The 24,486-nt window shown below is 36.5% G+C and overlaps 1 protein-coding gene across 4 annotated transcripts in view; it reads left to right on the top strand.

The window, feature by feature from the left end:
- The window catches only part of SNCA (synuclein alpha), a 160,866-nt gene that overhangs the window by 50,422 nt on the left and 85,958 nt on the right, over positions 1-24,486 (top strand). The gene's annotated exons all lie outside the window — the stretch shown is intronic.

Genomic DNA, 24,486 nt, shown 5'->3' with positions numbered 1-24,486 from the left:
TAATATTCAAAATATATAAAGAATTTGTACAACTCAACACCAAAAAAATAATTCAATTAAAAATAGGCAGAGAACCTGAATAGACATTTTTCCAAAGAAGATATACAGATGGGCAATAGAATGGCTGCAATAAAAATACAAGAAATAACAAGTGTTGGTGAAAATGTGGAGAAAAATGAACTCTCATGCACTGTTGGTAGGAGTGCAAATTGGTACAGCCGCTGTGGATAACTATGTAAACATTCCTCAAAAAAGTAAAAATGGAATTACCATATGATCCAGTAATTTCACTGCTGGGTATTTTCTCAAAATGAAAACACGAATTCAAAAAGATGCCTGCCACCCCTGCGTTTACTGCAGCCTTATTAATAGCCGCCAAGGTATGCAAGCAACCCAGTGATGAATGGATAAAGAAAATATTATATATGTCATAAAAATGAGATCTTGCCATTTGCAAAAACATGTATGTATGTAGAGGGTATAATGCTAAGTGAAATAAGTCAGAGAAAGACGAATACTATATGATTTCACTCATATGTGGAATTTAAGAAACAAAACAAGGAGAAAAGTAGACAAAAAAACAGATTCTTAAATACAGAGAACAAACTGGTGGTTGTCAGGGTTAGGTGGCTGGGGAGATGGGTAAAATAGGGAATTAAGAGTATACTTATCCAGATGAACAGAGTAATGTATCGAATTGAATCATTATATTGTACACCTGAAACTAATGTAACACTATATGTTATTAAAACCTTAATTAAAAAAAAAGTGGAGTATTGTAGTAAATCCAGATGTAACCCCACTTGTGTATGGTCAATTTATTTTCAACAAAGATGCAATTCACTGGGGAAAAGAAGTCTTTTCAATAGCAGTGCTAGAACAACAGGATATCTGTATGGGGGGAGGGAGGAAGAGTCTCTACCTTTTCCTCATACCATATGCAAAAATTAACTCTGTGTGGATCACAGATTATATGTAATATAATCAACAATTGTATATTCATACAGTGGATACTACATAGCAGTAGAAATGGAGTGAATTCTGGTAACCTCAACAACATGGACGGATCTCAAAAATATGCTGAGTGAGGGGCGCCTGGGTGGCTCAGTTGGTTAAGCATCTGCCTTTGGCTCAGGTCATGATCCCAGGGTCCTGGGATCGAGCCCAGCATCAGCATTGGGTTCCCTGCTCAAAGGGGAGTCTGCTTCTCCCTCTACCCCTCCCTCCTGCTTGTGCTCTCTCTCAAATAAATAAATAAAATCTTTAGAAAATATGCTGAGTGAAAAAACCTGGCAGAAATGAGTACGTACTATAATTCTAGAACACACGAATATCATTTCCAGTGACAAAAAGTAGATCACTGTTTGCTGGAGGCAGAGGTGAGTATCAATTCAGTCATCCAGGAAGCAGATGCCAAGAAGGTGTTAGAATTGCAAGGGATTTATTAGGGGCAATATCTGTGAAAGATAAAAAGAGAATGGGAGCGAAAGTAGGTCCAGAAAGTCTTGAGACCACAATGCAGTTTCACTGTCCTGTGGAAAGGGAGGCAGAAGGAAGAATTGGGTAGGAAGATGTCAGACTGCAGTGCAGCTCTGAAGAGGTCTTGGCTCCCAACAGTGGCCTTGGTACAAAGATTGCTGGTTCAGTCATGCACTGGGCAGAAATCTCCAGGCATTAGTTTCCATGCTCTTCTCAGTCATTGGCAGAAGGCTGTCTTGGTTCATACGCTGGTGTGGATCCCCTAGCGGCTGCCGCAGGAGATTGACAGCACTCCCTGTCACTCTTTGGCTTCTGAATAGAGATCCAAGAGGTGTACCTTCACGGCTGCCACATTGGGCAAGGGCAGAGGTGCGGAGAGGAGATTAACTAGAAAAAGGCACAAAGGAAATTTGGGGGAGATAATAAAAATATGTAATTTCTTGATTGTGGTAATGGTTATATGGAATTATTAATACATCAAAACTCTGGAAATACACACTTAAACTGTGTGTATATTATTATAGGTAAATTCTACCTCAATATAGTTCACTATTTTTAAATTATTGACTTTCCTTTATATATGAGAACAAATCTAAGAGCAACCTTCCCTCCAAAAATTAGTTGCCTATGACCAGCCCAGCAGAAGGTACCTTGTGGCGGATGAATGAAATGTGACATTGAGCAAGCTGGGGTGGGGAGAGGTGGACCTGTCTTAAGTTAGCAAATTTCAAAAAGTCTGCTACTAACATACATTTTGAAATGGCTGCAGTATCTTCACAATATAAAATTTTGGCTCTAGGGACTCCTGGGTGGCTCAGTCAGTTAAGCGTCTGCCTTGGGCTCAGGTCATGATCCCAGGGTCCTGGGATCGAGTCCTACACCGGTCTCCTCGCTCAGTGGGGAGCCTGTTTTACCCTCTGCCGGCTGCTCCGCCTGCTTGTTCGCTGTCTTTCTCTCTCTCTGACAAACAAACAAACAAATAAAATTTTGGCTCTATAAGGGGGTTAGATTATTTGTCCAGGGAAATAAAACCTTGAAGATCTATTAAGGGGTCTAGAGAAATAAAATATGAAAGATCTCTTTGCTAGACGAGATATTTAACCTTCAGAACCTGTGGGATGAGGTTGTGTTAATTATGCAGGGGTGCTTGCATCTCACTGGTCATGTGATGATTTGATCTTCTTGCCCCTCAGCTTGCTCTCACTCCCGGAATCTGCTGTTTCAGTTTTTTCCATCTCTTCCTCTCACTCACCTACTTCCCTCGCTTGCAGTTGGTCCTAAAGTCTGTGATTTTACTTTCTATATACGATAGTTCTGGAATTCATCTCAGGACTTCAGAATGTCTTTGGTGGATGATTGTGATTATCTCCAACTCATCTCTCTCTTTCTGTCCCTGCAGCCATCCAAATTCATGTCTCCTAACTCAGAGTTGTCCCCTGCCTCACACCCATCGGCAGTCTCCTTCACAGTTAGGACACGCTCCCAGGTATTGACCTGGGTGGCCCTCCGTGCGCCAGTTCAGGCTTTCTTTCTTACCTCACCTCTTACCTCTGCTGCCCCATGTCTTCCCCTCTGCTTGTCTGGTGCTCTCCCATCATGCTCTGCCTATGTTTCCAGAGCTTCCTGGCCGATGATACGTGGTAACTTTGTTAAGTAAGGTATTTCCAAAATTTGACAAGGAACTTCCTAAAGCCTAGGATTCATTGTGTTCTCATTCTTAAAAAGTCCTCAGCATTTTACCAAGTCCTTAAATATAGAAGAGCCCCAAATTAAATAAATCAATTTTCATTTAGCAGGTTTTCTCTTTTGCTTTACATGTTTTTAATAAAAAGTGAAAATTATGATGTTTTTTATTATGTAAAATACCTAATCTGAATTTGACATGAAATTTAGGGAAACTAGAGAGATTACTTTCTTAAACTTTTTTTTCTATAATCTTCCTAAAATTTTTTCTTAAAATGCAACATAATAGGAAAAAAAATTTTGAGTGTCAATATCCTTCCATGAAGTGTTATTATGACATATAAGGCTCAGGAGCTATTTGAACTCTCACCACATTTAATAGGCAGACTCCTAACCTAGATTTTTCTATTCTTTTTTTTTTTTTTTTGTAAAAGATTTATCCATTTATTTTAAAGAAAGAGAAAGAGAGCGAGTTGGGGGAGGGGAAGAGGAAGAGAATATTCAAGCAGACTGCCTCCTGAGTGCAAAGCCCAACTCAGGTCTGGATCCCAGGATCCATGAGATCATGACCTGAGCCAAAACGAAGAATCAGAAGCTCAACCATTCAAAGGACTGAGCCATCCAGGCACCCCTAGGTTTTTCTATTCTAATGTAGATTAATGTTTCATTGGAATATGATACAAAGACTTCCAAACTGGAATTTGCTTCTGGGGTGGAAGGTTTATTTTCTTCTCTTGGAATATTGAAAAGAAGATTTAATTTTTCCAGTTAATTCCTCCGTATATATTTGAACAAATTTTAGTTGTCAGTCCTCCATCCAAAAAAAAAAAGGGACAAGATTTACCATGACCTGTGGTTTATGTCATGTGAAGTGAACAGCTGCTTTTTATCTCTGATGAGTAAGCAGCTCAGAATATTTTTTAGCACTCTGACAATAGAAGTAGGAATAGTATGTCTGTTGCATGAAGTGGTGATATTTCTAGCTATAATAGTGTATTACAGTTGTAATTGATACAGTTCCATGGGGACATCTATTACGGCTTTTTAACAGTTGTTAAGTTCACTGTTTATAGGTCAGAGAATCCCCAAATAATAATCATGTGGTAAATAAGTTCTAGATTATAATGAGATAGGAACTAAAATAGCGTTAGCTTTTTTATGTCCAAAATAAATAGAGGGAAAGTACATTAAAGTGCTCCTGACTTTTATTTCTTTCTTCACAAGTTCTTGTCATAGCCAAGTAAAAAATACTTCATTTTACTTTTAAAAAAATACACAAAATGTGGATCTACAAGGGATAAAAATATTGGGATCGGGATGATTTCTTCTCCCTTGCTCTCCAGAACATCCAGGCTACTGACCTGGCTTTGCCTAAGTTTTTTCTTTGTTTACCTCCAGCACCACAGGTGTCAATTCATGTCTTCAAAATTTTTCACCTGGCCTGTAATAATAATTTTCTAATTGTTTTCTGTCATATAGCACATTCCTGCTATATCAATATATTATATTATATTGGTCACACACTATAACCTCAAGGTAAGAGCCTGTCCTAACAGACTGAGACTCGGATCATCTGTTACATTGATGGAGAGTCTTCAGGACCTCTGAAGAAGGGCCTTTGGGCATTTAGGCAAAATACCATCAGTAGGGTAGGGATGCACAATTTGAGGGAAGTGTTCGTGTATGTTATCAGGTTTTAATAGGGTTAAACAACACAGAAAACATTAAGAATGTTTACAGTATGAAGAATTCAGAACTTCTCCCCATCATCATCACTCTCTCCCATTTTGAGTTCTACAAAAGAATCTCTAAGAATACACACAGAACCATCATAATAGTGGGCACAGCTTTAAGTGGTAGAATAAAAGGCTCCTAAGGTTCTTTTCCTACACACAACTAAAATTAATTCAACAAGGATTTCTTCAGCTCCTACCAGTTGCTATTCTAGGCACTAGAGATACACAGATGAAGCACACAAGATTCTGCTTTCATGGGACAGTTAATAAATGGGTAAAGAATAATTTGGAGAGGTGTAGGCTATAAAGCCTATTATTTTATTTTCTTTATTTTAGAGAGAGAGAGGGAGGGAGAGAAAGAGTGCATGAGTGGGGGGGGGGCAGAGAGAGAGGGAGAGAATCTCAAGCAGACTCTGTGCTGAGCTAGGAGCCAATGTGGGGCTTGATCTCATGACTCTGAGATCATGCCCTGAGCCAAAGCCAAAAGCTGGATGCTCAACCACCTGAGCCACCCAGGTGCCCCAAAATATGTTATTTTGATTAATTAATAATAATAATACCATTTATTTATACTATGTGTCAGGTAATATGATACTAGGTATTCATAAACATGACCTCAATTAATCCTCAAGACAATATCTTGGTATTAATACCCTCAGTTTACATATAAGGAAACTGAGGTTGGAAATCTTTATCTTCCTCTGAATAATATACTTATTAAGTGACAGAACAAAAATTTTCGTTTTCATTCATTAGCCCAGCTTGACCAAGTACTTATTATATGTACAGCATTATTCTAAGATACTAGGATATAGCTATGAACAGAACAAACAAGATGTCCTGCCCACAAGGAATTAACACTTTTACAGCAGTTAGGCAAACAGTAAACAAAAAATAAGTATAATATACATGATGTTGGATCATGATAAGAGCTATGAATGGCCTTAAGTTAGGAATGACAGGGAACCGTTCTCCCTTGGAGCCTCCAGAAATGAACCACACCCTGCTAACACTTTGATTTTAACCCAGTGGGATCCCTGTAAGACTTCTAACCTATAGAACTCTAAGTTTATAAATTTGTGTGGTTTTAAGCTACCAAATTGTGATAAATTTATTTAATAGCCACAGTAGAATAATACTATGTCAAAATAGTTATATCATGGAACAATAAAATACAAATGTGACAGGTAATACCTATGGCATTATTGTAAATGCTAAAGAAGAGAATGGCCTTAAACCTTTAAGGACAGTATTTGACATAAAATATTGCGTGCTGTAGTATTATCATTATTAGCAAAACTTAGGGGCTTAAAACACAGGGCATACATGTAAGGTGTTATAAGATTTTCTTGCCGAAGTAGAGGTTAGACTAGAGTATATATTGGTAGATAACATCTATCAAATAAGAGGAAACTGAATGTTTTATTGGCTTAAATCTTAATTGTAAAGGATTTTGAGAGCAAAATGCAAGCTAAACGATTGAATAGTCTCCGCTACAGTACGTGTAAAAATGACACGACGGAAGTATTGGGAGACTAGATTGAAGCACTCGATATACTTGTGACAAAGTCATGACCAGAGAATTAGCACATAAATAAATAACTACCAGAAGTAAACCAAGGAGACTGTGATAATATGCAGGAGTGTCCACAAAATGATTCTCTGGCCAGATGTTGGGCTGTTGTGAAGGAATTTCATACATACTGCATCACTGGGTTTCACAAGGGAGAAACTAAACAAGGTGGGCTTAATAGCCCAGTTCTACCCCTAGCTTATGGTTTGGGCAAGTCACTTAGACTGTATCCTGTTTCCGTTTGTAAATACGAGGGTGTTTGTTACAGGATCTCTAAGGTTCTTTTCCAGCTGTCAAATTGTGTAACTTTCCATTGCCTCCACAGTGAACATTTACTGTTACATTGCAAATATTCTAAATGTACACAATGTCAGGAACATTCATTTAAAAAAAACAAGTACCCTAGAAATAATGTTAATTTCTGTATGTCTTTATTTCCCTTCATAAGTATCCATGATACAAACCATTCAGAGATCAGAAAATGTCATGATGTTGTTATTTCAAGTTGGAAAGATTTGCTTTTCTGAAGCTAGACAGCCCTTTTCATTTTTGAGTGCTTTTCATTTTTCCAAATGAAAGCAATTTGGAAGGGTCAATATTTATACATGAAGGTAGCCAGGTCAAAATTACTTGTTTGCAAGACATTTTTACCCATAGAAACCATTGCCATAAAGCATAGGAGCAAGCAATTCAGTAGTGGGTATATTTATAAAATGTTGGAAAATTATAATCAGTGTGATTTTGAAGCAATGGTATATCATTACTTTTGAAAGTGTTTGGGGTTAAAAACACTTCACCAGGCTAAGTGATGATGATGGGGGAGGGTAGCAAGGGGAGGAGATTTGTACTGTGTTTTCTTTGTGGACAGAGAAACACATTCTTCATTTTTGCCAAACTAGTAAATCACAGCTGTGCAGAATTTATTAATGTATTCTTTTGAGACAAGCAAAAAGCCACCAAAGGAAATCAATGACATGTTCTCTTCACACCCAGAAAACAAGATGAGAAACATATCTATCAGTGACTTTAGTTTTGACCTGTGGAATAGCTCCTCTTCAGAAAAACAAATTAATTCAATGACTATCTACTTAATCTTTGACCTTTATTTTATAAGAGATTTTTCCATATGACATGCTGAGCTGTCTCAGTTATATCAATGTGTCCCCTGAGATAGAGGAGAAAGGACCACAAATATTATATCGCACAATATCTTCAATAGCTGTTATATACCACGACATTACTTAAATTTGTATAGTACAAGTAGTATTCATTAATATCAGAAAGTGTTCTATAAAATAATGAATTAAAGCAGTTTGAAATATTGAATAGTAACTATCATTTTGAACTAGTTTGTGATGTTCCAATTATCAGTGTTAAATTGAGACTTGAATGTGCGTGTGTGTGCGTGCGTGTGTGTGTGTGTGTATACACACATATACAACAGAGGTGATTTCCTAGATGCCAAGATTCAGTTACCCACATAGGTTGTTGCTGGAATCATCCTTCCATCCTTCCTTTGTCTTTAGCCATTGTTTGTATCTCTTCCTACTCTTTCCACCATCACTTATCATCAAAGACATGGTCGTCTCCCTGCCAAATGCTACTAGAGACATAGGGCACAGAGATTTAGGCAGCAATCATTACCTCCCAGGAGACCATGAGTCAGCAAAGGTTGCTCCTGAAGACTCAATCCCTTTCTGCAGCACCCAGGAACCCCTTTCCCCTGCCTAGAGCCTCCAGGCTTCTTACCTTACTATTGAGAACTAGGAAAGCTTAACTGCTGAGAACCAAGATAACGAGTACAATTAGAACTAGTAGAGAAACCTGGATCTTGAGAATGGACTTTTAGTATTTCTTGGTTAGGTAGGTAGTACTGATAATGCAGTTACAGTGTCATGACATAATAAGACAGACTGTTATGGACTTGTTTGGGGAACTAAAAAATATCCTTAATGTAATTTCTGTGGTGGAAATAAGGTCATTGTTTCAGCAAATGACTTACAAACGCGGTTTTGGAGGAGACACATTTATACTAAGAGACAGTGCCTCGGCAACAATGTCCTCTTCCTGTTACAATCGTTAAGTCATAATTAGTTTTCTTATTTATCCTCACATGTATTGGTTCCTCTGAGCCCAATTTAGTTGTAGTATTGTCGATGTTACTTTTCTAATAATTTATCAAAGTACTTCATAAAATTTTATACGTAGTATATTAACCATGAGATTTTTATAAGATTATTTAGCATAATGAATAGATGCTGAAATTATATAAATCTGAATTATTGTTCCATTGAATAAAACACTGCTAATCAGCCCTGTCTTTATTCATTTGAGATAATTTTTGGCATTTATTGTCAATATTCAAGGAAGGGAATATATTTTTAGCAGGAATCTTACATACCTCCTACATAGAAATGAAGCATTTACTGGAAACAACTATGAGACAAAATGTTTCTGAATGTGTACTACACAATTCCTATAACCTTTTCTCTTTTGTAATGATATTTGCTTTTACCAAAAAAAAATCGTGTTGGCTTACATATACATTCTAAAAGTAAGCAGTGTTTTGGTTTTGACAAAAAAACAAAAAGATAAGATGTTTAAACACACATAAGTAAGGTCTTTGTAATCTGAGTTATGCTACTGGACAATTGAAAAGAATGTTCAGTGTTCTCATGTGGCCCTTGACTTTCTCAAGTCTAAGAAGATATTTTACAAGCAAGGGAACGAGAGAAGAAAGATTTTGATTTCAATCTGAGTAAAAAATTCAGTTTTGTGTACTTGGTCCTGCTCTTTAGGAAGGTAGCAAGATTCTGGTCATCAAAGATAATTATAAATCTAGGTATCCGGCTCTGATTTCTCAGACTTCTCAGATATTCTTTTCAACTCAGATAGAATTTTGAGGGACATGTAAGTGTTCATATTAGGTAGTCTCTGCGGGATGTTTTTACTATTAACTTTTAAAAGTGTTACTTCCTAACATTTTCTTTCATGTAGCACCGTATTAAAAATGAATTAATTCATCCATCTTCCCTTGTTCTTCTTGTTTTTTCTTCCTTTTCTTCCTTCCCTTCCTTGGTGTGGAGACATGCAAACGTGGGTGCATGAGGTCTGAGCAAGCCTGGGGAAGGAGGTCAGACAGAGGTCAGCTGCAGTGTGCCCAGAGCCAGCGAAGTGGGAGAGGGAAAGGAAGGGTGTAGAGAGGGTTGTTGAAAAAGGTAGCCGGAGTGGTTATAATATTTGTCACATTGGACAGATAACTGAACACACAATAAGTACATAATAATTTCGACATTCTCTGGGTTGGATGGTAGTGTTGTATCCGTGTTGACTTACTGGTTGCAGGAGTTGTATAATGTCAGTTATATTATGTCTTTTTGTTTGGGGGAGGTACTTATTGGATATTTAGGTTAATGCATCACTGTGCTGGAAAAAAAATATATTTTTATGTTGGGAAAAAATCTATCTTGCATGCCATGTATAGATATAGGTATAGATAGATATAGATGTGCATATGCACCCACATATACGTATGATGCAATACATACGTGTACATCCGTATGGCGGGCGGGGAGAGCAAACGACGCGAAGATGCTGATAATTAAGGCTTCCAGATGAAAAGGATACTGGGATTTTTGTACTGTTTTGACACTTTTCTGTATGTTTGAATATATTTGGAGTTTTTAAAAATGAATTTGTTTTAAAGATGAATTAAAAAAAATTAACTCAGTTAATTCTGAATACCTACTGAACATCTGTATATTAAAAACCATAAGATGAATTCCTATAAAAATACTGAAAAACAAGGCAAGCTTACTTCTCATTCACATAGATCTGTGGTATAGATTTTGGGCTGGTGGGTGAGTTTCCTCCATGGAATAATTGAGGGACCCACATGATTCCCATTTTACAGCCTCGCCATCCTCTAGGGGGACATATGTGTTCCCGGTTTGAAGTAACATACATTATTTCTTCTCTTCTTCCATCGGATGTTGGGCACAGTTAATTCCAGATAGAATGGAAAATGCAGTCTATAGCCACATGCCCTGACAAAGAAGAGGAAACAGGTTTTGGTGGACAGCTAGCAAACTCTGACACAGCCTATTATTAAGCATTGTTTGTGGATAGATGTTAACTAGAAGGAGATTTTGTTCCCTTCAACAAACATATATTGAACGCATTTTCTTTGGTGGAACTGAGCTAAGTGATGGGAATATTCAAATTTTATAAGCAGACATAGTCACTTCTGTCAGTGAGATCAGAAAGGATGAATATGTGTAATATAATCATACCTACATAGGGCTTGTGTCACTTAAGTAAAATGAATATTCATGAGTACAATTTTTAGCAGTAAGTTTCTGTGGGATGGTTAAAATTCATCTTTGAATGTTATTTTGTTAAGGAGAAGATGTTTTGGGTTTGCAAGTTAATAATTCTAGTTAAAAACAGTTCTTAATTTTTTTAGTCTTGTCTAGGTTGAAACATACCTGCTAACATTCAGAAGGTAGAAACTGTTTTTATAATCATGACAAGAATACAACATGTTAGTCATGCACATGCTACTTTTTTTATAAACAACTAAATCATGTTGACTGCTTTGGACTGAATTGACCAATTAGATTGATCTGGTTAAATGTGCAGACATGGCCAAAATATGGAGAACCCATCTGTGTTGCAAATTTCCTTTCCCACTCTTATCTAAATGCTCCTTAAATTTTTATTAGTGAATGTACTTTGGAGATCAGACACCCTCTTGGCTAGATCATCACTTTTATAACAAATGTATATGCTATGCTCACTGAAATATTTTTAGACATTGCCCTACTGGGAGTTTTTTCAAGTAATTAATATACAGCTTTTGCACCAGCTTGAACTTGGCTTCTTGGAAAGAATTCACTCTTAGCAGAATCTAGTGCCAGAAGAACATTGAAAGCTTCTGTAGATGTTAGCTCAGAACTTTCTCTCACTTATGATCTCCGAGTTATCTCTTCTCTGTCATTGCTCTGGTTTTCCTAAAGGAATCCAAAGTATTGTTTTGTAAAGCAAAATTTATTTATGAAGAAAAATCAGGTGAAGTATTGACTTTGGCTTATCTCTAACCTTCTAATAAACTTAATTTTAAGACCCTTTTAAGGGTCATTTAGTTGTGATACAAATGGGAAGCTGTGCTTTCAGTTTTTAGTTCCTATCAGAGTATCATACCATATTGTGACGGCTCATGGAGATAAAGACCTTAAAAATATATTTATCTTTTCTAACTTTATTGAGATATGATTAACAAAAATTGTATATAGATTGATCAACTAAGGTGTATAATGTAATAATTTAATATACATATGTATTGTGAAATGATTACCACAAAGTAATTAACACATTTATCAACCCACATAGTTTCATTTTCTTTTTTTTTATACTTGTGAGAACACGAGTATACAATACAATGTTAATACAATACTAATAATACAGTATTATCAACCATAGTCTCCATGCCGTACATTAGTAGATTCCTAGAACTTACTCATCCTATAACTAAAAGTTTGTACCCTTTGACCAGCATCTCCCCTATTCCACCAGTCCCTGCCAACCACTATTCCATTCTCTAATTCTATGAGTTCCACATTTTTAGATTCCACGTATATTTCACTTAGCATAATGTCTTCTAGATTCAACCACATGGCCACAAATGGTAGGATTTTTCCTTCCTCATGACTGAATAATATTCCATGATACACACACACACACACACACACACACACACACACACACATTTTCTTTCTTTCTTCATTCATTAATGGATAGTTAGGTTTTACCCATATCTTGGCTACTGTGAATAGTGCTACGATGAACATGGCAGTGCAGATATGTCTTCAAGATACCATTTCTATTTCCTTTGGATATATACACAGACGTGGGATTTCTAGCTCATTTGGCAGTTTTATTTTTAGTTTTTGGAGTAACTTCCATATTCTTTTCCATAGTGCCTGCACAAATTTGCATTCCCATCAATAGTATACAAGTTCTTTCTTCTCCACACTTTCACCAACACTCATAATCTCAACTTTTTGATGATAGACCTCCTAACAGGTGTAAGGTGATACTTCATTGTGGTTTTGATTTGCATTCTTCTGATAATTAGTGATGTTGAGTACTTTTTCATGTACCTGAGCCATGTGTATGTCTTCCTTGGAAAAAAAAAAGTTTATTCAAGTCCTTTGCCCATTTTTTAATTGGGTTATTTAGGTTTTGTTTTTGTTTTTTGTGGGTTTTTGTTTGTTTGTTTGTTTGTTTTTGCTATTGAGTTGTAGAAGTTTTGTTTTTTTAAATATATTTTGGATATTAACTCCTTACTGGATATATGGTTTGCAAATATTTTCTCCCATGCCTTAAGTTGCCTTTTCAATCTGTTGATTACTTCCTTTGTTATACAGAAGCTTTCTAGTTTGATGTAGTCCTATTTGTTTAGTTTTGTTTTTGTTGCTTATTTTAGTGTCATAGCTAAAAAAATCATTGCCTAGACCAATATCAAGGAATTTTTTCCCTATATTTTTTTTTCTAGGAGTCTTCCAGTTCAAGTCTTACATTTAAGTCTTTAATCTGTTTCATTTGTAAATGGTATAAGTGGAGTTAATTTCATTCTTTTGCATGTGGATATCCATTTTTCTCAACACCCTATTAAAGAGACTCTCCTTTCCCTATTGTTTATTCTTGGGGCATTTGCCAAAGATTATTTGATCATATATGTGTGGGCTTATTTCTGAGCTCTTTATTCTGTTTTATTCATCTATGTGTCTGTTTTTATTCCACTACCATACTGTTTTGATTATTATAGCTTTGTAATATAGTTTGAAACCAGAAAGTGTGATATCTCCAGCTTTGTTCTTTTGAAAGATTGCTTTGGCTATTTGGGGTCTCTTGTGGTTCTCTATGAGTTTTTGGGTTATTTTTTCTATTTCTGTGAAAATTTAATTGGAATTTTGGTAAGAATTGCACAAAAGCTGTACATTGCTTTGAGTAGTATGGGCATTTTGACAATTCTTTCAATCTGTGAACACAGGTTAGCTTTCATTTATTTGTGTCTTCTTTAATTTCTTTCATTAGAGTCTTACAGTATTTAGTGTATAGATCTTTCACCTCTTTGGTTAAATTTGTTCCTAAATATTTTATTCTTTTTAATGCTGCTGTAAATGGAATAGTTTTCTTAATTTCTTTTTGGATAATTTTTGGATAGTGTGCAGAAACACAGCTGATTTTTGTATGTTAACTTTGTATCCTGCAACTTTACTGAATTTGTTTATTAATTCTAAAAGTGTTTTGGTGCGGTCTCTGGGTTTTTTAATATGTGAAATCATATCATCTGCAAACAGAGCAATTTACCTTCTTTTCAATTTGGATGTCTTTAATTTATTTTCCTTGCCTAATTGCTCTGGCTAGGACATCTAGTACTATGTTGAATAGAAGTGGTGACAGTGGACATACTTTTCTTTTTCCAGATCTTAGGGAAGAGACTCCACTTTTCATCACTAAGTATGATATTAGCTGTGAACTTGTCATATATGACCTTTATTATGTTGAGGTACATTCCTTCTACACCTTGAAAAATATATTTAATATGAAGTATATTTTCTAGCACTTGGTATGTATGGCAGCATAACAACCTAGCGTTGGCTGTGCTATGACCTATTTTTCCTCCCCTTTCTTTTTATTTAAAAAAAGAATAATTTTAGGGGCGCCTGGGTGGCACAGCGGTTAAGCGGCTGCCTTCGGCTCAGGGCGTGATCCTGGTGTTAGGGGATCGAGCCCCACATCAGGCTCCTCCGCTGGGAGCCTGCTGCTTCCTCTCCCACTCCCCCTGCTTGTGTTCCCTCTCTCGCTGGCTGTCTCTCTCTGTCAAATAAATAAAATCTTTAAAAAAAAAAAAGAATAATTTTAATCACATTATACATAAACCCACATCCAAAAAATAACTGGGAAAACCATCAATCCTGCAGTTATACTACGGTATAGAGTGTTATAGTAGTATATATTATAAATAATGTTTCAATAAACATCCTTACATTTAAATTTTTGTTTATAGCTTCATCAATTCTTTAGGAAAGATTGGATAAATAAATATTGAAGATGCATGTCTGCTGCTCAAAATATTGAAAACTTTCGATGTACAATAAAAACATTATATTGGTAAATATTTCTCATGTTTAAATTTATTCACCTTCTTGCTTTTGAAATGTTTCCTGAACAAACACATACAAAGTCACCAAAAAGTTAGCAGACTTTTACAAAGTCCTATAACTGAGCATATCTTTTGATGTCAATATAGGTAGTTGATCCTACCTGAGTATATATAGGAAATGTACCCAGCATGACATAATTTAAGAGCTCTGTGACTTTATTTGTGTCATTTACCACCTTTTGATTTTTTGTGTAATAAGAGAATGATATTATCTACCTAGCAGTGTTATGTGAGAATCAAATGGAAATATACATGTGAAACTCCTTTACAAGTGGTAAAATGATATATGTATGTATTTTTATTACTGTCATTAATGTTTGATAGATAAAACTGTCAGCTTCACTGAATGATCTTTTATTTCAATTTCTGGTTATTATAGGTTTCCCTCTAACATTTCCTAAGATTAATGAATAAGACATTTCTCTTAAATATATTGACCACTGTCTTTCAACAAGCGTATTGGATATATTTTTACAGTAATGTCAGAACACGGTGAAATTTCGAAGCTCTTTATAGAGGACAAATTTATGAACAAGATTAAAAACAATAGGATGAACAAATGCACTTATATGAAGCATGTCCAAAAACATTTCATCTCTAAGAGGGGCCAATTTCAAGAAAAATCTGATTTTTCATGGACATTTCAAAATAAACCTAGCTCATATGGTACAATTTCAAGAAAAGGAAAGAAAAAAAAAAAATCTGAGAATCTCTGGAATCCTGCCAGAAGTATAATTTGGAATTTTACCCCACCTTCCGGATGCAGTTAATTGGCACACTTATATGATGTTAGGGGCATAGTGGAACCAGAAGAAAACCAGAAAATTCAGTGTTCTTGCTCTTTGAGATCAGCATGTTTTGTTACTAGCAATAAAATTCTGCCACTCCAAGCTGCAAACCTATATTATATGATTTGTGGGATCAATCTCTTTTATGTTGCTAGACTTCCACATTCTCTGCCTACACTAACTTAAAAGAGTAAACATTTCTTAGTAAATATTGGTTGATAGTCCCCCCAAAATAGTTCATTTAAGGTGAAGTTATGCATATAGATTAAAATGACTAAATAACTATTCATATGTTTCAATTAAAATATCTTTTTATCTTAAAGGAAAGTGGTTAGCTTCTTAAATTTTATAGTCAAGTAAATTGATCAATCCTAAAAGAATTTCTAAGATTTTTTTCAGCTTCCACTACCTTAGGAAGGAATAACTTAAGAGAAATTTTAATAAAGACATCTCTTCATATATGTGGAAGTTTTATGTTTAGGAAGTACTACCAAAGATATTTTATAAACACATATTAAAATCCTGATACTCTTGAAAAACTTCCAAAATGCCAGGGAAATTTCAGTTTACCTGTGGCTATAGAATCTCCATTCTTACCATTGGAATGGATCACCATAGGCCCTCATTTTCACATTCATTTTTAGACCCAGAGTAATTAACTGATTTGCTCAAGGTCACAAAACTAGAAGGTAGTGGCATGGGTGCTAGAGTATGTATTGCTTTCCTAAGTGTTACAGTCTTCTCACTACTAAGCCTTCTATATTTTCAATGTATTGAAGATTCTGAAGCGCCTGGGTGGCTCAGTCGGTTGAGCGTCTACCTTTGGCTCAGGTCATGATCCCAGGGCCCTGGAATCGAGCCCCATGTCGGGCTCTCTGCTCAGCTAGAAGCTTGCTTCTCCCTGTCCTTCTGCCTGCTTATTCTCTCTCTCTCCCTCTCTCTCTGCCAAATAAATAAATAAAATCTTAAAAAAAAAATTCACCTCCCTATTTTGCAGGTCAATAATTAAAAAAAGAAAAAGATAGCTTTCTTTGATCCATAAAAAATGTATATGCAAAAATTAGGAAGAAATGTGGATTTTCTCAAGTTACCTCTCTCAAAAAATTTAAATGGAAGAATAAAAGTTTGACCTGGAAAATTCATCACAAACCCAGTCTATTTGCCTTTCCTATTCCCTGGTAGGATGTATTGAATAACTGGAACCTGGAACTACTATTCTTATTCTTAAAATCTTTCTTAACCTTCTGTTGATAACTGGAATAAACAATTTTTGTCTTACCTGATTCTTCCAATATCCTAGTGGTGGGTCTTTAATGTAACTTTTGGTTAGCAGATAATAATTTAACCACTGATGGAAGTGGGCAATTAGTCCGAGGGCAATTAGAATTAAGATTGGAATTCTAAGGAATAAAATAATTCTAGAGAAATTTGTATTTAAGTCATTAGTATGACACAACATGTTTGCCCATGCATGCAGAAACAATTCCATATGGATGTTTTTATTCACAAAGAAGTAACCACATAGAATCCCACCATTGCTCCAGAGAGACCAGCAGCAAGAGTTCTTTTCTAAAGGTGTATAAAGGAAAAAAAAAAAAGTCTTTAAGTGTTGGTTCAGCTAAAGCAGGATATTTTCAGTTGGTAATGGCTTTTAAAATTAAAACAAGTTCAGCATGTAGGTCATTAACCTTGGATATGTTCTTTATTGTCATGATCTTTAACCATCTGTTCTCAAATCTTAAGTTTTTTTTTCTTTGCTAGATTATGTTCATTCTCACAGCACTGAAATGATTTCACCATGTTTAAAGACAAGAAAACTAAAAGTAATGCCTTCCACATCATTATTTTTAAAGATGAATTCCTGATGAAATACTCCCTTCTGAGATTGAGAAACGAACCAAGTGACATCTATGCTACTTGGGTAGACGAGTCCTGGGTGTTTTCTGGGTTTTTTTTAAGAAAACATGTATCTGAAAGAAAAAATAGGAAAGTCGGGTATTTGGCTATATTTGCTTTAAGAATATGTTTATAAGATAAATATTAGGAAATGTTTTCCTTTTATGTTCTTGTTTAGGAACAAGGTATAAAGAATTTTTAAAATATGCAGGGCCACTATATAAGCCTAAAGTAAAGAAAAAGTTGGGTGCCAAAGCCATTAGGTGAAACCCTGCACTATTGTCTTAATACAAAGTCCTATAGCTGAGAATATGAGAGGGCCTCTTGTTTAGGATTAAATATCAGCTACAATCAGGATTCTACATTCACTGGGACATATAATTTGTTTTTTCCGTGAGTGGTATTGAAAGATACTGAGATATGTACCTGTCTTGTGACCACAGCTTTATTGCAATGCAATTAGCCAGGCTTAAACATGCTCTCTCCCTGTGTGAAAGAGAGATACCTGGTGTGATGCTATTGGTCTAGAAAGTCTTTGACTATGAGCAGAGTGCTAAAGCAGGAAACCACAAGAATTCCCGTTGCATTTTTACAGTTTAGTGAAATATATTTCACACTTTTCCTATGAGATATTATTTATGCAAATCTTGTTACAAACTACAACCAGTTGATCAGTTAACTGATTTGCTTTTGATTTTGTATTATATGTAATATATATGTGAGGCCCTATATGTGAGGCTCTCTATACAAAGAAGTATAATTCAATTTGTCAATCATTTATTGGGCCTCTACTCAACTGCCCTTAAGGTTTTAAATCTAATTGACAAGTGGAGATGGATAGATGGATGGGTGGATGGATGAGTGAAACCAGTTAATAATGTAACATTTAATTTATTTAATAAATAATGATAAATTAAATCAATGTGTTAATAAATATTTTATGAGTGTTATAGGCAATAACTTTGGAGAAGAATAGTTACAGTGAAGGGTAGGTTATCTGAAAACTAGTCATACAATAGTGAAGTTTAATCAGATTCTTGAAAACTTTTACTGGAAGAAATAACATGATGAAATTGAAGGCTTTAAATAATCTGATGACAATGTATAAAATGCTTTGAAGAAAGAAGTTAAGTGTAGGAATAATAATTCAAAAGCCATAACAGATTCATCTGAAATCTCAAGATTTTGGAGTACTTATTTATATATTCTAACTGGCAGTTAAATACTTAAAGGATAATTTCTTTAAGAAAAGCAAATTCTGGGGCGCCTGGGTGGCACAGCGGTTAAGCGTCTGCCTTCGGCTCAGGGCGTGATCCCGGTGTTATGGGATCGAGCCCCACATCAGGTTCCTCCGCTATGAGCCTGCTTCTTCCTCTCCCACTCCCCCTGCTTGTGTTCCCTCTCTCCCTGGCTGTCTCTATCTCTGTCAAATAAATAAATAAAATCTTTAAAAAAAAAAAGAAAAGCAAATTCTGCTAATGATGGCTTTTATATAATAATTTTACAATAATATATTCTATAGATTATGCAACAGATTTAGAATGGCTTTTGAAAATGATTTACATATTACTAATTGAACTTTTATAAAATGATAAGCTGGTATAATATTTTTTAAGGTTTCCATTATAAATAATATGAAAAATATTTATTGGTTCTGAGGTATTCACCACAAACTATTCTGTAAATTCAGATGTTTCCTGAAAACTCTAGAATTTTTGTCATCTTTAACATCTGTTATCTCTATGTTCAGGTTTGGATTACCGGTTGTATATTTCATAATAACAACAAAAAGAATAGGGATCCAAGGTGTATAGCATAGGTCGGAAAACCCAGTGACACCAGAGGTCTACACTGGGAGCTTACCAAAAAAAAAAAAAAAGGTATGAAAGCACATGGATGGAGATCCCTGAAAGGTCCTCGTCTGGTGTGAAAACCATGCACGTTCCCTCGTTCCTTCACACTCGCACACACGAACGTGCACACATACAGGACCAGTAGGCATCCATGAGGTAGGAAGGGAGGGCCATGACAGAATAGACAAGCATTCTGAATGGCTGTTTAGGAACAGGTTTCTGTTTCCACAGGAACATGGCATGGACCCAACTGAAGTGAGCACAAGTACTTGGCATTGAGAAGCAGGATTCAAAGCAGGATCCTAGGGGTACAAATCGAGGAACATTGAGCAGGGGAACTATGTCACTGGAATATAGGCTTAAAAATACCCACTCCTCCCTGGACAGGGCCTTGCGTGCCATGCAGAGTTTGTATGTTGGGACATAGACAACAGGAGATGATTCTGTGAGCCAGGTTACTGTCATTGTCCTGCAAACGGATAAATATTAAGGAGGACTTAGAGAAAAAGGTAGATGCCTCATGATCAGTGCTGGGGACTTCCATGATGAACCTAACAGAAAAGTGACTTGGTGTCTGTTGTGTCCCAGGTCTGATTACCAAAGAGAAGTAAACTAAGAACATATTATGGACAAAGAAATAGGGATGAGACTCATTACAGTGATATTGTAGGCATTTTAAGCTGCTTAACTATTTAGAACCATAAATCAGGCTGGTTCTGGAATGTGAAAGGTGACTAAGCATCATGGGAAATCAGTGGGTCTGGCAATTACAGCAATTTCAGAAAAATGGTATGGAACAGTTTGTTTTTGATTATAACTAGCCTCACCATAGTTTGAGACCCCAAATATTAAATTGCTGGGAATATATATTCTTTTAGTTTAGTCTTTTTGCCTCAAATTTTTAAATATAGTTTTCAAAATTCAGCATAGTTTGCAAGCATAGTTTATGAGCACATGCTTAACAGCTAGCACTTTTTCTCTCCACTTCTTTGTGATTCCATAATAGGTTTGAAAATATTCAGACCCACTTACCGTCCAATCTTATACAACCCATACATTCACCAAACATTTGTGGTTCATACTATGGGTTGGTGATACGAAGATAAACAGAGGCCATGGCGTCTCAAAGTATGTAATACAGTGTGAGAGGTAGAGCCACAGAACTAAGTATCGAGTGATATGGGAACACTGAGAATCAAGAATTGAACTCTGAGTGAGAAGATGGTAGAAAGCTTCACGGAAGTGTCATTTGTACAGCCACAGCACCAAACCACTTCTAACCAGGCTTTTTTGCCTTGGTGCCCTTGTGCCACTCTCTCCTTGGCCTTCTTTCCCCTTCTCTGGGGCAACTCTTCCCTCCATTTCAAGACTTCCTGCAGACATCACATCTTCCAGCAAGTCTTCCTAACTGTCTCTTCTTCCCAGCCTGGCTTATTATATATCCTCCCTCTGTGTTTCCGTGGCACCTGTGCTCACTGCTATCATTGCACTACCATGCTGCTTTACTGTTTTTCTGTCTCCTCCAGTTAGACTCTGAGCTCGGGAGAGCAGTAACTATTGCATTCCCCTTTATATCCTTGACATCATGCTGAGACCCTGAGAGGGAACACACAGAGGTGAAGCTGGGAAGTAGGTTGGGCCATACAGTGAGTCATTCTTTGGATCATGTGCATTTGAACTCTAGCTGGTAGCAATATGACACACTGACAGTTTTTCAATAGGGGTGAGGTGAAATCACATTGTGATTTTAGAAAGAAAACTCCGAAGACATACATAGGATCAAAGAAGAGATTAGAAATAGGAATTCCAATTAAGAAAGTTAAGCACAAGTATAGGTGAGAGATCACTGCAGGTCTGACCCAGATTTCAAATGTGGGAATGGATAGAAATGTTAATAATTTGAGTGTGAGCAGAGAGAGAAGAAGGTGAAGAATGACTAAGTGTGGAACTCTTTTTAAGAAGCAAATAAAAATGTGAGTATTTGACCTAATCAGGCCTCATACCCACTTTTGAACAAAGCAAAAATGCTTGCAACTTACTATTTAAACCATGGGCTAATATATCTATCTATCTATCTATCTATCTATCTATCTATCTATAGATATATATATATCTTCATTTCACAACCTCCTTTGTATACCTGATTCGACAAAGGAGTCCAATCAGTCCCATTGTGTCCAAACTCCATTGAAATCCAAGGCCAGTAAAACAAAGAAATTCTACTTACCCCAAGAATACTGCATAAGTTTACTGCCTTTTTTCCTAATCATGTGTTTAAGTATGGGTAGATCTTTTACCTTAGTAGTAAATTTTTACTATAACCATTATATTCATCAGTGTTTCAAGTAAACAGATTGTTTCCCTAACTGAAAAACGTACAACTGGGTAAAAGTATTTTTCCCATAAGAAACATAGAAATGTGATAATAAATATTTTTAGAGTTAACTAACTAATTTTTAAATATTTATTACGTAAAATATTTCGGGTCACTTTAAGAGTAGTATGATTACAAAAATACTTCAGTTTTGTCTGCTAGCTATTTCTAAGGATGCTTTTCATATAATTTCACATTTTTATACCACTATCACATACTGGAGTCTACACATACTGGAGTCTCACAACTATATTATGTGAATATAGTTGTAAGAATATGCATGAATTATACCATCAGGTAAATGATTTCATTATATTTTATGTTCAATCCAAAAATATAAAATTTATTTTTAAACCTATAGAATGCTGATAAAATGGTCAGAAGACTCTGGGTTGATTATTACAAGTCTCAAACCGTTCATGGGTGGATTAGGGAGCAGTGTATAGGGAGACGGTGATTAATAAGGGTTAAGGCTGGCCATGGCAATCAGAGGGTCAAAGGGGCAGGGAACAATGCATGATCCAGCAAAATGTCAGTGTCTGTGCTCTCTGGTAATGTTTCCCTGAAACTTTAAAAGACAAAGGAGAGAACTTGGGAAGCACTTGATATTGACAGCTCTGGGTCTTGATGAATAAAAATGTAAATTGCAGAGTGCTGGCACCTTGCCCAGACAGGGTTGTCTCAGGATGGCTTTGCAGCAAGGCTGACTGTCTGGAGGGGAAGGAAAGTGACCCTTGCTTCTTGTCCCTTTTTCCTTCACGCTGCTCTTTTCCCCCTCCCCAGGCTAATATCTAGAGGTGTGAGGTCTGAGCAAAGAAGCCCATCCTGTTTTTCTTCCTCGTTAACACCTATCTCAAGTTGCATTTGGGGGAGATAGTACTTTTTTCCAGACTTTAGCTCTGTCTGTGCTTTTGGTGAGTCAGCTGCCCTCATCTTTCAGTGCACAAATATTTTTGAGCTGCCGCTCAGGACTTGATGTTGTAACTCTTACGCGTATGTTTGACAGGTCTGTTTCCTGAAACTCACAGTTTAACAAAAAGTTCATAAATGAGAATTACGAGTTCATTTATTTAATCATCAAATATTTACTGGACATTGTAGTTTGTCAGACACTATATTAACACTAGTGATTCAAAGATGAACAACAGAAACCTTAGGCTTGAAGAAATTTTGTAATAAGTTTTATTTTTTTTTTAAATTTATTTATTTGAGAGGGAGAGACATGCACCACACACAGGAGCATGGGCCGGGAGAGGGGCAGAGAGAGTCTTAGGCAGACTCTCTGCTGAGCACGGAGCCTGATGCAGGGCTCCTCTCAGGACTCCGAGATCATGACCTGAGCCAAATCCAAGAGTCGGATGCTTCACGAACTGCTCCATCCAGGTGCCCCTATTGCTGTTTTATAACAGAAGTAGGTTCTGGAACCTGGGAGCATAGAGGCAGGGTGTGTTTTCATAGGAGCAGCTGGGCCTTGTCTTAGCTTTTTTGGAATCTAAAAGCTGAATCTGAAATAAAGAGGTGGATGCAGGTAGTTGATTTGGGTGGAAATCTCAGTGAAGAGGAGAGAGTGCGATAGATAGGTAAGGAGAAAAAACCAATATAAAGCTATGTTATTGAGGGCAATGGGGCCTCAAATTCTCTGTTATCTCAAAAATCATATGGACAGTTTCCCTGAATTATCTGCCTGAAGGACAAGAGGAGGAAACCCATGAGCTCCTGTCTCCCATTGATTGAAAGTTGCCACTAGGATATGAATTCCCTGAAATTCTTCAGGGGTCCCATCTTGTGTTTGGCACTGGAGAAACCCCTAGGCAGAAATCAAAAAGGCATAGCATTTTTAAGGCAAGATGATGGTGCAAAATAATTGCAAGCCCATGAGAAGGTACCTTCAGCACTGGCTATAAGCAGGGGAATTGGCAGAGGACGGTGAGAGTGGCATTTTTGATGTTCCTTTTGATCTGGTCTGTAGGTCTTGCTGTGTACAGGTGAGCAGAAGCATGCTGGACAAATGCATTAACACGTGCAAAAGCACGGCAGCCAAGAGCCTATATTAGATTCAGGGAAGTCTTTTTTTTTTTTTTTTTTTTTCAATTTTATTTTATTTTATTTATTTATTTATTTTTTAAATGATTTTTTATTATATTATGTTAGTCACCATACAGTACATCCCCGGTTTCCGATGTAAGGCTCGATGATTCATTAGTTGTGTATAACACCCAGTGCACCATGCAATACGTGCCCTCCTTACTACCCATCACCGATCTATCCCATTCCCCCACCCCCCTCCCCTCTGAAGTCCTCAGTTTGTTTCTCATAGTCCATAGTCTCTCATGTTTCATTCCCCCTTCTGATTACCCCCCTTTCTTTATCCCTTTCTTCCCCTACCGATCATCCTAGTTCTTATGTTCCATAGATGAGAGAAATCATATGATAGTTGTATTTCTCTGCTTGACTTATTTCACTTAGCATTATCTCCTCCAGTGCTGTCCATGTTGTAGCAAATCATAAAAGTAAATGGGTATAATACTAAAAGAACTCGTTCTTTCTGATAGCTGAGTAATATTCCATTGTATATATGGACCACAACTTCTTAATCCAGTCATCTGTTGAAGGGCATCTCGGCTCCTTCCACGATTTAGCTATTGTGGACATTGCTGCTATGAACATTGGGGTGCATATGGCCCTTCTCTTCACTACGTCTGTATCTTTGGGGTAAATACCCAGTAGTGCAATGGCTGGATCATAGGGAAGTCAAGATGTGCCTTGCCCGACTCAGAGTCAGAACGAGAATGCGTGTGAAAGAGAGGAAGGAGTTGAGATAAAAAGTTAGGTGGGGTGAGACCTCCTGCTGGAGAAAGTTGAATTTATCCTACG

The sequence above is a fragment of the Ursus arctos genome, unplaced genomic scaffold (genome assembly GCF_023065955.2).
Source record: "Ursus arctos isolate Adak ecotype North America unplaced genomic scaffold, UrsArc2.0 scaffold_9, whole genome shotgun sequence".
NCBI lineage: Eukaryota > Metazoa > Chordata > Mammalia > Carnivora > Ursidae > Ursus > Ursus arctos.
Note: the sequence above shows the minus strand (reverse complement) of the source record. Positions and strands in the feature narration are given on the sequence as shown.